The 12,604-nt window shown below is 42.1% G+C and overlaps 1 protein-coding gene across 2 annotated transcripts in view; it reads right to left on the bottom strand.

Annotated features, from left to right (window-relative positions):
• LOC110533463 (alpha-tectorin) overlaps positions 1–7,260 on the bottom strand; it is a 47,928-nt gene extending 40,668 nt beyond the window's left edge. For both annotated transcript variants that reach the window (XM_021617692.3, XM_090186093.1), the window contains exon 1: positions 7,130–7,260. The gene's annotated coding sequence lies outside the window, so the exon portion shown is untranslated. The remainder of the gene's footprint in view (positions 1–7,129) is intronic.
• Between the last annotated feature and the right edge of the window lie 5,344 nt (positions 7,261–12,604).

Raw genomic sequence — 12,604 nt, 5'->3', positions numbered from 1 at the left:
TCTGCATGGAGGAATGGGCCAAAATACCAGCAACAGTGTGTGAAAACCTTGTGAAGACTTACAGAAAACGTTTGACCTCTGTCATTGCCAACAAAGGGTATATAACAAAGTATTGAGATAAGCTTTTGTTATTGACCAAATACTTATTTTCCACCATAATTTGCAAATATATTCATAAAAATCCTACAATGTGATTTTCTGGAATTTTTTTTCTCATTTTGTCTGTCATAGTTGAAGTGTACCTATGATGAAAATAGGTGATGCCCCACTGTACCTGTTTAAGTTCAGAATTGGTATTATCTTCTTTACCATGTAAAGATTTTGTATCTTTTTTCTAAAATAGAAATGAATACAAATAAATAACTAATTCAGATTTAACTTTTGCAGAGTATGAGATTATCATTCCCCTATAAGGACATCTTAAAAGCATCCCAAATTATGTAGGGGGCCAGCTTTTCTCTGTCCTCTAGGTCTACATCTGTAATGTAAAATTCATTTTTGTTTTCATTTACTATATTTAATACCTTTTGGGTCTTGAAGATGCAATCTGTTCATTCTCCATATTCTGTCACTAAGTGTATTTTATGTGGGTACAATTAAGCATGATACAGGAGAATGATCCAATATCACTATACAGTGCATTCAGAAAGTATTCCAACCCCTTGACCTTTTACACATTTTGTTAAGTTACAGCCTTTTTCTAAAATGTATTAAATTGTTTCCCCCCCCCTCATCAATCTGCACACAATACCCCATAATGACAAAGCAAAAACAGGTTTTTAGAAATGTTTGCATATTGCCTCGATCTTGACTAGTCTCCCAGTCCGGACCAAAAGGCTCCTTAACAGCTTCTAACACCCCAAGCCATAAGACTGCTGAACAAATTAATCAAATGGCCACCGGACTATTTACAGTGACCCCCCCCCCCCCCCCCCATTATCTATGCAGTCACTCAACATCTATCTCAACATGTACAAATTACCTTGAATAACCTGTACCCCTGAACATTGAATCGGTACCGGCACCCCCTGCATATAAAATTAAAGTTAAAGTTTGATTTGATTTGAGTCCGTGCCACTGAAAAACATTCCCACCACAGCATGATGCTACCACCACCATGCTTCACAATAAGGATGGTGCCAGGTTTCCTCCAGATGTGACGCTTGGCATTCAGGCCAAAGAGTTCAATCTTGGTTTCATCAGACCGGAGAATCTTGTTTCTTAGTCAGAGTCATTAGATGCCTTTTGGTAAACTCCAAGTGGGCTGTCACGTGCCTTTTACTGAGGAGTGGCTTCCGTCTGGCCACTACCATAAAGGCCTGATTGGTGGAGTGCTGCAGAGATGGTTTTCTAGAGCGTTCTCCCATCTCCACAGAGGAATTATAGAGCTCTGTCAGAGTGACCATTGGGTTCTTGGTCACATCCCTGACCAAGGCCCTTCTCCCCCGATTGCGCAGTTTTGCCGGGTGGCCAGCTCTAGGAAGAGTCTTGGTGGTTCCAAACTTCTTCTATTTATGAATGATGGAGGCCACTGTGTTCTTGGGGACCTTCAATGCTGAAGACCTTTTGTGGTACCCTTCCCCAGATCTGTGCCTCTCCTCAACACAAACTTGTCTCGGAGCTCTACGAACAATTCCTTCGACCTCATGGCTTGGTTGTTGCTCTGACATGCACTGTCATCTGTGGGACCTTGTATAGACAGGTGTGTGCCTTTCTAAATCATGTGCAATCAATTGAATTTACCACAGGTGGACTCCAATCAAATTGTAGAAACATCTCAAGGATGATCAACGGAAACAGAATGAACGTGAGCTCACTTTCAAGTCTCATATCAAAGGGTCTGAATACTTACGTAAATAAGGTATTTTTGTTCATTTTTTATACATTAGCAAAAATTCTAAAATACTGTTTTTGCTTTGTCATTATGGGGTACTGTGTGTAGATTACTGAGAGAAAAAAAATGTGGAAAAAGTCAAGGGGTCTGAAAAGTTTCCGAAGGCACCGTATCATATATTTTAAAACCCAGTATATTGTTGAGTGCATTTTTGTAAATCAAAATGTAGTCAATTCTTGAATAGCTTTCCTTACTTTGAGACAAAATAAAGTATTTTGTAGTTGGGAATAATAATCTGCAGATATCCTGTATTCCTGTATCCTGTATTCCTTGAATTTAACTTTTTTTATTGCCATATCTGTCTAACTTGCTAAATGGCTGATCACCTGCTAAAATAATAGTTCCAGTCTGGTGTTGATCTAATATAGCTTGAATTATATCTCAAAACACCAGGTTTGCACCTGGGAGGATATACAATGAAATCAATGTGTATATTTCCTCATGTAAGGTACAATTCAAATTAGAAATTGTCCTTCTTGGTCCGTATGCTGGGATATACAGTAATGGAAAAGGGTGTATTCCTATTTATGAGGATGCCAACACCTCTTCTGTTACTACAGTAGGTGGCAGCATAGGCCTGTCCAACAAGACTCTCTTTAAATATTACAGTTATCATTTTTTGAGGTGTAGCTCTTGCATAAAAAACTAATTACATAAAGCAATACTTACAGTTGAAGTCGGAAGTTTACATAAACCTTAGCCAAATACATTTAAACTCAGATTTTCAAAATTCCTGACATTTAATTACAGTAAAAATTCTCTGTCTTAGGTCAGTTAGGATCACCACTTTATTTTAAGAATGTGAAATGTCAGAATAATAGTAGAGAGAGCGATTTATTTCAGCTTTTATTTATTTCATCACATTCCCAGTGGGTCAAACGTTTACATACACTCAATTAGTATTTGGTAGCATTGCCTTTAAATTCTTTAACTTGGGTCAAACATTTCGGGTAGCCTTCCACAAGCTTTGCACAATAAGTTGGGTGAATTGTGGCCCGTTCCTCGTGACAGAGCTGGTGTAACTGAGTCAGGTTTGTAGGCCTCCTTGCTCGCACACGTTTTTTCAGTTGTGCTGACAAATTTTCTATAGGATTGAGGTCAGAGCTTTGTGATGACCACTCCAATACCTTGACTTTGTTGTCCTTATGCCATTTTGCCACAACTTTGGAAGTATGCTTGGGGTCATTGTCCATTTGGAAGACCCATTTGCGACCAAGCTTTAACTGAGATGTTGCTTCAATATATCCACATAATTTTCCTGTCTCATGATTCCATCTATTTTGTGAAGTGCACCATTCCCTCCTGCAGCAAAGCACCCCCACAACATGATGCTGTCACCCACGTGCGTCACGGTTGGGATGGTGCACTTCACTTCACTGCAAGCCTCCCCATTTTTCCTCCAAACATAACAATGGTCATTATGGCCAAACAGTTATATTTTTGTTTCATCAGACCAGAGGACATTTCGCCAAAAAGTAGGATCTTTGTCCCCATGTGCAGTTGCAAACCGTAGTCTGGCATTTTTATGGCAGTTTTGGAGCAGTGGCTTCTTCCTTGCTGAGTGGCCTTTCAGGTTATGTTGATATAGGACTCATTTTACTGTGGATATAAATACTTTTGTACCTGTTTACTCCAGCATCTTCACAAGGTCCTTTGCTGTTGTTCTGGGATTGATTTGCACTTTTCGCACCAAAGTACGTTCATCTCTAGGAGACAGAACGCGTCTCCTTCCTGAGCGGTATGACGGCTGCGTGGTCCCATGGTGTTTATACTTGCGCACTATTGTTTGTACAGATGAACGTGGTACCTTCAGGCATTTGGAAATTGCTCCCAAGGATGAACCAGACTTGTAGAGGTCTACAATTGTTTTTCTGAGGTCTTGGCTGATTTCTTTTCATTTTACCATGATGTCAAGCAAAAAAGGCACTGAGTTTGAAGGTAGGCCTTGAAATACATCCACAGGTACACCTACAATTGACTCAAATTATGTCAATTAGCCTATCAGAAGCTTCAAAAGCCATGACATACTTTTCTGGAATGTTCCAAGCTGTTTAAAGGCAGTCAACTTAGTGTATGTGAACTTCTGACCCACTGGAATTGTGATACAGTGAATTAATTATAAGTGAAATAATCTGTCTGTAAACAATAGTTGGAAAAATTACCTATGTCAAAGTAGCTGAAAAAGCATGCACAAAGTAGATGTCCTAAACGACTTGCCAAAACTATAGTTTGTTAACAAGAAATTTGTGAAGTGGTTGAAAAATGAGTTTTAATGACTCCAACCTAAGTGTATGTAAACTTCCAACTTCAACTGTATTTGTATTTTGAGGTGCTATGCCTTTTTAGGGCTTCTAAGCTCCTACTCCTCCCCTAACGCACCAAAAATATGTGGATTATGTCATTGTAAATGAATTGGAAAAAGACTGACACTTAAATACTGTGGCCAGTTTGTAATACCTTGTGAATTAAATTAAATCATACCACAGCATTATTGAATGCTTGTTTTTGATTGGTTAGAATGTACATTAAAACAAGATATCGGGACAGTTGGAAAAGACATTGGGACACCTTGCAATCATGACGCAATAAGCACCTTCACATGAGGGCCGGACTTGCTTCAAAGTCACAGAAAGCTAAACCAACAACCACACAAACCAAAATTGGATACATTGTAAATGCAGGTCCAACAAGGAAAAAACGTAGCTAGCTAACTAGCATTCATTTATTTTTGCAGATACTTTTTTTTGGAGCATCTGATGACCTAACATGGTGAGTGATGAACATGAATTTCTCTGGTCCCGACTGTCGCTTATGAAAATATCAACCCAAAAAGTATTTATACTGGTAAATTAGTGCTTTCATATTATTTTCTCATGCAAATATGGAATAAGCACGATTTATATAAAAAAAATGTAAAATACATTTTTACCTTTATTTAACGATAAACGCCTCTGTTCTGTACATTATCGTTAAAAAATTAACTCTGCAAAGGGACTGGGCTCCACCTCATCCTGCAGCGTTGTCCATTATTCCAAGGTAATGCACAGAATGTTGCCGTTTATCCCTTATGTAAAGCGGCTGGGGGGGGGCTCTACGTGAGAAGAGTGGGTCCATCGAAAGACTGAAGTGAGATGCATGGAGGCACCACCAGCTATCGAAGTCATTCCAAAGGGTAGGTTTAACAAAGCAAATTCAATGTTACCATACTTTATAAGTCTCATATCAATTATACTATTTATTAGGCCTTTATAGCATTTGCAAAGTCATCAACAGCTTCCATTTCAACTGAATACAGACAATACATATAGGCCTAGAGTTTCAAGCTTTGGTTGATTTCAAATGTTATCTTCAAGTAAATCATTAAAATGTTGGATTCACATCTCCATCTCAACCAACAATGTAAGTTTAGTCCTTAAATGTAGTCCAATTCTTTAACTTCGATTTTGGTTGAGATGGAGACAGGAATCTAACATCAATGATTAATTTGTAGACAAACTTGATATTGAATTGTGTTTGGTTGTCATGACAACCAATTACCAACATTTGAAGGAGATTCATCTTCTGCTTGGATAGTTCCATCTGTGCCACTGACTTAGTCTGGCTTAAATTCCATCTAGTCTACAAATTAATAATTGATATGTTGGATATCCTTTAAAATGTTGATATTTGGTTGCGTTGTCAACCAAACAGAAATCAATATTCAGTTAATCTACAAATTAATAATTGATGTTGGAGTCACATAAAAAGTTAAGGCTAACAAACTAATGTAACAGTATTTATTCAACATTAAAATGAGTAACACATTCATGGCCACATTTTGAGTTAAGCCTACAGTAACTTCTTATGTAATCATTATCAAGATAGCATGCAGGTCGCTGGTCTGTGGAGATCTTCACAACTGCTATAATAATATGCGCAGAATCTCAAAGAGCTTGGATCACTTGCATTATGTACTTTTAATGCAATCTCAACTGCAATTCAGGTCATTTGGTTGTGCTATGAGATGAAGCACAGTGATAACATGTATTCCCATTTTAACTCTGTTGTGCTATTAAATGGTTGAAAGCCTAGTGATAACACAATGGGATTTCAACAAACTTCTGACAGTCTTTTTGAGTGGGTGAATAAAGGTTGAAATCTCATTAAACAACGTCTCAACCAAATATTACCCAAATGTCCATGTTGAAATGATGTGCCCAGTTATCCTCATTGTGATCTCTGGGGAATGTGATGTGAATGAAGTATGTCTCTCCCAAATCTCCACTGTCATCTCTTTAATGCGTGTACAGTATTCAGCCTGATGGTAAATTGTGTTCAGGTGTGCCAAGGTTAGTGGACCCTGGTGAGAGGGGATCATCGTTCAGTCATCGCCCTGCCGTCATGCTTTGTCAGTTCAGTTCCCCCCACGCTATCTGACAGACATTCACTCCATAATGTTTCAACAGAACAATGGAGATAAAGCCCGGGAAGGCACTCGGGGACTGCACTTTCTAAAGAAAGAGCTCTTCTAATGGTGTAAACACAACCCCTCTGGGCTCACACTCCAGTGCCCTAAACTTCTGAATCTACCAGGAGTTTACTCTAGCTACAACTAATAGAACACAAACAAGTGTGGGAGTATCCAATTCATGAAATAATACAGCTAGCAGAACATTCAAATATAGCATAATTATTGCCATGTATCTGAAGACACAAGTAGATTAGGGACTGTTGGCTAATGTTACTGAAATTCTATTAAAACGACAGACTGATTAACTTCTCAACACACATCTTCATTAGCACGTACTTGTCAAGTCAAACTATATTGCCAGATGCTCAGCAGTAGCAATGTTATAACATTGAACATATAATCTTAATACAGTATCAACTAATGAAAGAAAGGCATTACATTATTCCAAGACCAAATGCCAAGGATAGCTCCGTCATCTTCCCTGTGAGACATCACCACACACATGCTCATAAAGCAATATGACGTCCTCTATACTCTCATGTCCATATTTCCTAAGAGCTGAAATGGGTGAGGCTATAAAATGTCCTGATACCTTAAATGCTGTATAAAACATGTCTATCAGTGACAGGGATTATCTTCAAACAGCTATGAGATGCCAAGGATAAACAAGTATAAAACACACACCTATCCAGGAGTCAGATTCACCTTAACTGTCCACTTGTCGGTGAGGAACCTGCTGGAGTGAAAGAGAGATAGAGGAAGAGGTAGATAGATTGACCACTCACCTGCTTTCAGAAGATGGACATTTAGCTCCTCACCACTCTCACCAGGCTGCCTCCAGTACACAGCTGTGTTCCATCCAGCTGGGAACATCCACAGAGTTTAAAAGAAGTGAGGAGAGGACTGGAGAAAGACTGAGGGGTGGTGGTGGTTGTTGTGGTGATGGTGGTGGGAGGGGAGGGGGGTGGACATCCAAACAGAGGAGCACTTCTCATCCACTTCCAGCAGGATTAACGGTACTGTAATAATGGGAGTCCCAGAAAACAGCCGAATCCTCGCCTAGGGCATCCAATGGATTTCAAAAGGAGCAGGGGGAAAGAGAATACTTGAATGAGAGGAGCAGAGAAAGTGTAAGCCCCTGCCGAAGCTCTGGAAGGAACTTTACTAAAAGAGGCAGGTGCAAACTTTACCGGGGATAGTGTTCAACTTAATCAGAAATCAGTGTTTGGGGAAAGGGGAAAGTGGGGAGGGGGACTTTGAGAGTGCAGAAAGAGGGAGAGAGAGTGTGTAGAAAGTGAGGGAGAGAGCAAATAAGAGATCCTGGAAATGAGGGAGGAAATACTACACAAGCAAAGGCAAAATATTGAAACTAGACCTTATTTCCCTCCAAGCATGGAAGGCAAAACGGTTTAAACAAATAGGATTGACATAAATGTCAGCCCCTTGGATTGGGCCCTGATTCCCCCCCCCCATCAGCCCTGTCGACAGGGTCTGTCTATGTATGGCTAAAGCTTTCTACCGGAGTGACTCAGACTCAGCCAAAGCATCCCAGTCTCACTCGGTTATTTTATGGACACAAAGAGAGAGAAAAACACACATACTAAAACCTTGCTTTTTCAAGACCTTGGGTAGTTTGAGTTACAGAATTAACATGAGTCACTTAGGACACACTGTGTGCTTCTCTTTAATTAGGGACAGCCTCATTTACAGGGACACACAGCGCACCTCATTTCCATAGATCCTGGAGAGATTAGGCATAAGGGAAATCGTAGGTGGATCCATGCTGATAGGGTCTGGGAAGGAGAGGGGAGTCACTTGGGTCTTTGTTGTAAGGGGGACAGTGGAGGTAACTGGAGAGGTGGGAGCAGGATGTGTGAAAGGCTGCAGGACTGAGGGTCGACCCGGGGCTCCCATTGACCAGTGTAGGGGCTCTCTGTGGAGGATTCTTTTACACCTCCCATGCCTTGTTGTGTAAAAAGCACATACTCTTAACCAACCTGTGAAAGAAAGCGACACACAAAAGGGGACAAAAAACAACATGATCCCAGTGGGCCTGCCGGGACCGGGATCCTCCTGTGCTAACGGTCAGTGTTTTGGGAAATGTCGAGGACAAGGAGAAGTGGGAGAAATTGAGATGGGGACGATAGTCCGGATTTTCACTTGAACCCTTTCTCTCTCGCATGGACTCACTCACACTCTCATCTGCCCAAACAAAATTCTTTCGACAACAAGGACATGATAGTGAGAGGATAATGGTCGCTCCCTCTCCATTTAGCTCACTGGGAATGGGGACAGTGTTGTATAATCAAATTGGTTGTTACATACTGAGCTCAGCTGAGGTGACACTGCATATTTGCCCCATGTAAGGTGTGCACACATCTATGCCAAAATGGAGGACAGGATGACATAGATATTTCCAGGAACATAGTCTTCCTAAGGAGGTTGAACTATGACTAAATGGTCTGATTGTCGTTTCAATTGTAAAAAAGTTGAGAAAATAAAAGTCATGGTTGAAACGGACTGATCCATTTACCTCAATAAGTAAAAAAGCATTACATCAACCGTTTATGTGGGACCACAGTGACAGGTGAGAACAGAGTCGGGCGTATCAAACATCAGAAGTTCTGGAGAGCCCATCAAGCTTGACCAACCCTCCAAAAAAATTTATCCTGGAATGGATTCTGGGTGAGCTCAGCACAACAGTCACCCAATCCCCAGAGGGGGCCACTCCATATCAACACTCTAACCTCCCCCTATGCCCAGCAGTTGGCCTTGCCCTCCTCTCCTCTTCTTTCCTCCACAATGTAGAACCTCCTTGTGGTAACCCAAATCCACCTTCCCAAAAGACTCCTTCTCCTGGGCACACAATGGGCTCCGTTCAGCCCAACCTGCCCTTGGTCCAGCTCCATAATGCAATGGGGGAGATCAGGATACCGCCTGCCCGGCCAGGTCTTAGATACGGGACAAGGGCGTGAAGAGGTAACGCAACAACTCACCCCCCACCACCTCCCAACCTCTGCGTGACCCTGCATTAGCGGGGCAGCCTCGTTTTCACAGCCTGGTAACCCTATCACCAGCCTGTTTGCCTCCAGAAGCCTAGACTTCCCTCTGTGGAGGAACTGGAACTGGTGGGCCTGGTGCTCCAGTCAGAGAAGGCCCAGGCCAAGGAGACCTCAGCTCAAACCTCTGCCTGGTGACAGAGCTTCTGCTGGGGCTGGAAGTTGGGATTTAGAGCCGGCCGGCTGAATTGGCTGAGGGAGGTTGCGATGGCATCAGCCAAATGTGTCTCATGTGGTTCACAGTCACACCATGGCTGGAGGATGGGGAGTGAGGGGAGGTGGAGCTTTCAGCACCTCCAGGCTGGGTGACACCAATTAAGCCTGATTATTTTGCAGCCAAGTTGTTGCAGTGATCCAGGCGGTTGTGGGACTGGCTCCAGTTGGAAGACTTGCGCTCCGTGGTGGTGACTGCAGTAGTTGGCTTTTTCAGGTCTCCCACAAAACAGGTCAGGAAAGCAACTTGCTATCAGTCAAAACTATAAATTATGAAATGTATGACCTAAAGCCAGTGGATCATAATCAAAAACCACCCAGACTATTTGCATTGCCCCCCCCCCTCCTTTTACACCGCTGCTACTCTCTGTTGTTATCATCTATGCACTTTAATATCTCTACCTACATGTACATATTACTTCAACCAACCAGTGCCCCCGCACATTGACTCTGTACCGATACCCCTCTGTATATAGTTTTGCTATTGTTATTTTACTGCTGCTCTTTAATTACTTGAGTTCCAGTTGACACCCTTCACCGGGATAGTGTTGCACTGAGTTGCCTTGAGAAGGGGTCTTGTGGTGGTGGACATAGCTATACCACTCATAGGCTCCGGATGAAATACATTTTGGTGGGAAATGAAGGAGGGGAGTAGAGAGGGGAATCCCCAGAAACCCAACACCTGGCACCTATGGAATGGAAACATAGCTGCAGCTAAGCTTAAACATGAATGCCGGAGAGAGAGAACCTAGGTTTGTGGAATGGACCTGACGTGTCTACCTTACCGAGCCCACAAGGCTACTGCAGCCTATGAAATGGAGCTGCATTGGCTGGACTGTATGCAGGCAGCGTTTACAAAATCGTCAGTGGAAGTGCTTACATCGTATCGTCTGAGAATTCTAGATTGGAAAGCAGCCGTGGTCATCCCCCTCTTCAAAGAGGGAGACACTCTAGACCCAAACGGTTACAGACCTATAATCCATCCTGCCCTGCCTTTATAAAGTCTTCAAAAGCCAAGTTAAACAGATCACCGACCGTTTTGAATCCCACCGTACCTTATCCGCTCTGCAATCCAGATTCCGAGCTGGTCACGAGTGCACCTCAGCCACGCTCAAGGTCCAAAACGATATCTTAAACGCCATTGATAAAAGACAGTACTGTGCAGCCATCTTCATCGACCTGACCAAGGCTTTCGGCTCTGTCAATCACCACATTCTTATCGGCAGACTCAACAGCTTTGGATTCTCTATTGACTGCCTAGGCTGGTTCACCAACTACTTCTCAGATAGAGTTCAGTGTGTCAAATCGGAGGGCCTGTTGTACAGACCTCTGGCAGTCTCTATGGGGGTGCCACAGGGTTCAATTCTCGGGTAGACTCTTCTCTGTATACAGTGCCTTGCGAAAGTATTCGGCCCCCTTGAACTTTGCGACCTTTTGCCACATTTCAGGCTTCAAACATAAAGATATAAAACTGTATTTTTTTGTGAAGAATCAACAACAAGTGGGACACAATCATGAAGTGGAACGACATTTATTGGATATTTCAAACTTTTTTAAAAGTTTGAAATATTCAAGGGGGCCGAATACTTTCGCAAGACACTGTATATCAATGATGTCACTCTTGCTGTGACTCTTTGATCAATCTCTATGCAGACGACACCATTCTGTATACTTCCGTCCCTTCTTTGGACACTGTGTTAACAAACCTCCAAACGAGCTTCAATACCATACAACACTCCTTCAGTGGCCTCCAACTGCTCTTAAATGCTAGTAAAACTAAATGCATGCTCTTCAACCGATCGCTGCCTGCACCCGCCCGTCAGACTAGCATCTCGGACGGTTCTGACTTGGATTATGTGGACAACTACAAATACCTAGGTGTCTGGCTAGACTGTAAACTCTCCTTCCAGACTCACATTAAAGCATCTCCAATCCAAAATTAAATCTAGAATCGGCTTCCTATTTCGCAACAAAGCCTCCTTCATTCATGCTGCCAAACATACCCTCGTAAAACTGACCATCCTACCGATCCTCCATGTCATTTATAAAACCAACCAATTGGATGCCGTCTATCACAGTGCCATCCATTTTGTCACCAAAGCCCCATATACTACCCACCGCTGCGACCTGTACGCTCTCGTTGGCTGGTCCTCACTACATATTCGTCGCCAAACCCACTGGCTCCAGGTCGTCTAAAAGTCTTTGCTAGGTAAAGCTCTGCCTTATCTCAGCTCATTGGTCACCATAGCAACACCCACCCATAGCACACGCTCCAGCAGGTATATTTCACCTGTCATCCCCAAAGCCAACACCTCCTTTGGCCGCCTTTCCTTCAAGTTCTCTGCTGCCAATGACTGGAACGAATTGCAAAAATCACTGAAGTTGGAGACATATCTCCATCACTAACTTTAAGCATCAGCTGTCAGAGCAGCTTACCAATCGCTGCAGCTGTACACAGCCCATCTGTAAATAGCCCATCCAACCACCTACATCATCCCCATATTTGTTTTTCTGCTCTTTTGCACACCAGTATTTATACATCCTCATCTGCACATCTATCACTGCAGTGTTAATTGCTAAATTGTAATTACTTTGCCACTATGGCCTATTTATTGCCTTACCTCCTTAATTTGCATACACTGTATACAGATCTTCTATTGTGTTATTGACTGTACGTTTGTTTATCCCATGTTCAACTCTGTGTTGTTTGTGTCGCACTGCTTTGCTTTATCTTGGCCAGGTCGCAATTGTAAATGAGAACTTGTTCTCAACTGGCCTACCTGGTTAAATAAAGGTGAAATAAAAAACAACATTAAAACAGCCATGTGACGATATGGTCCTAAGCCTCTATGTTAGCATACAGTTCATATGAAAAAGTAAAAGAAAAATGCAATGCTTTATTCCTTAGTCCAATATTTACTTAGAAATAATATAAAACAAACAATTATATAACCATTTCCTTCTGGTTTCTTTGGCATTCATTGATAC

The sequence above is a fragment of the Oncorhynchus mykiss genome, chromosome 10 (genome assembly GCF_057628025.1).
Source record: "Oncorhynchus mykiss isolate SJ-2025 chromosome 10, ASM5762802v1, whole genome shotgun sequence".
Taxonomy (NCBI): domain Eukaryota; kingdom Metazoa; phylum Chordata; class Actinopteri; order Salmoniformes; family Salmonidae; genus Oncorhynchus; species Oncorhynchus mykiss.
This window is presented reverse-complemented; position numbering and strand designations above follow the sequence as displayed.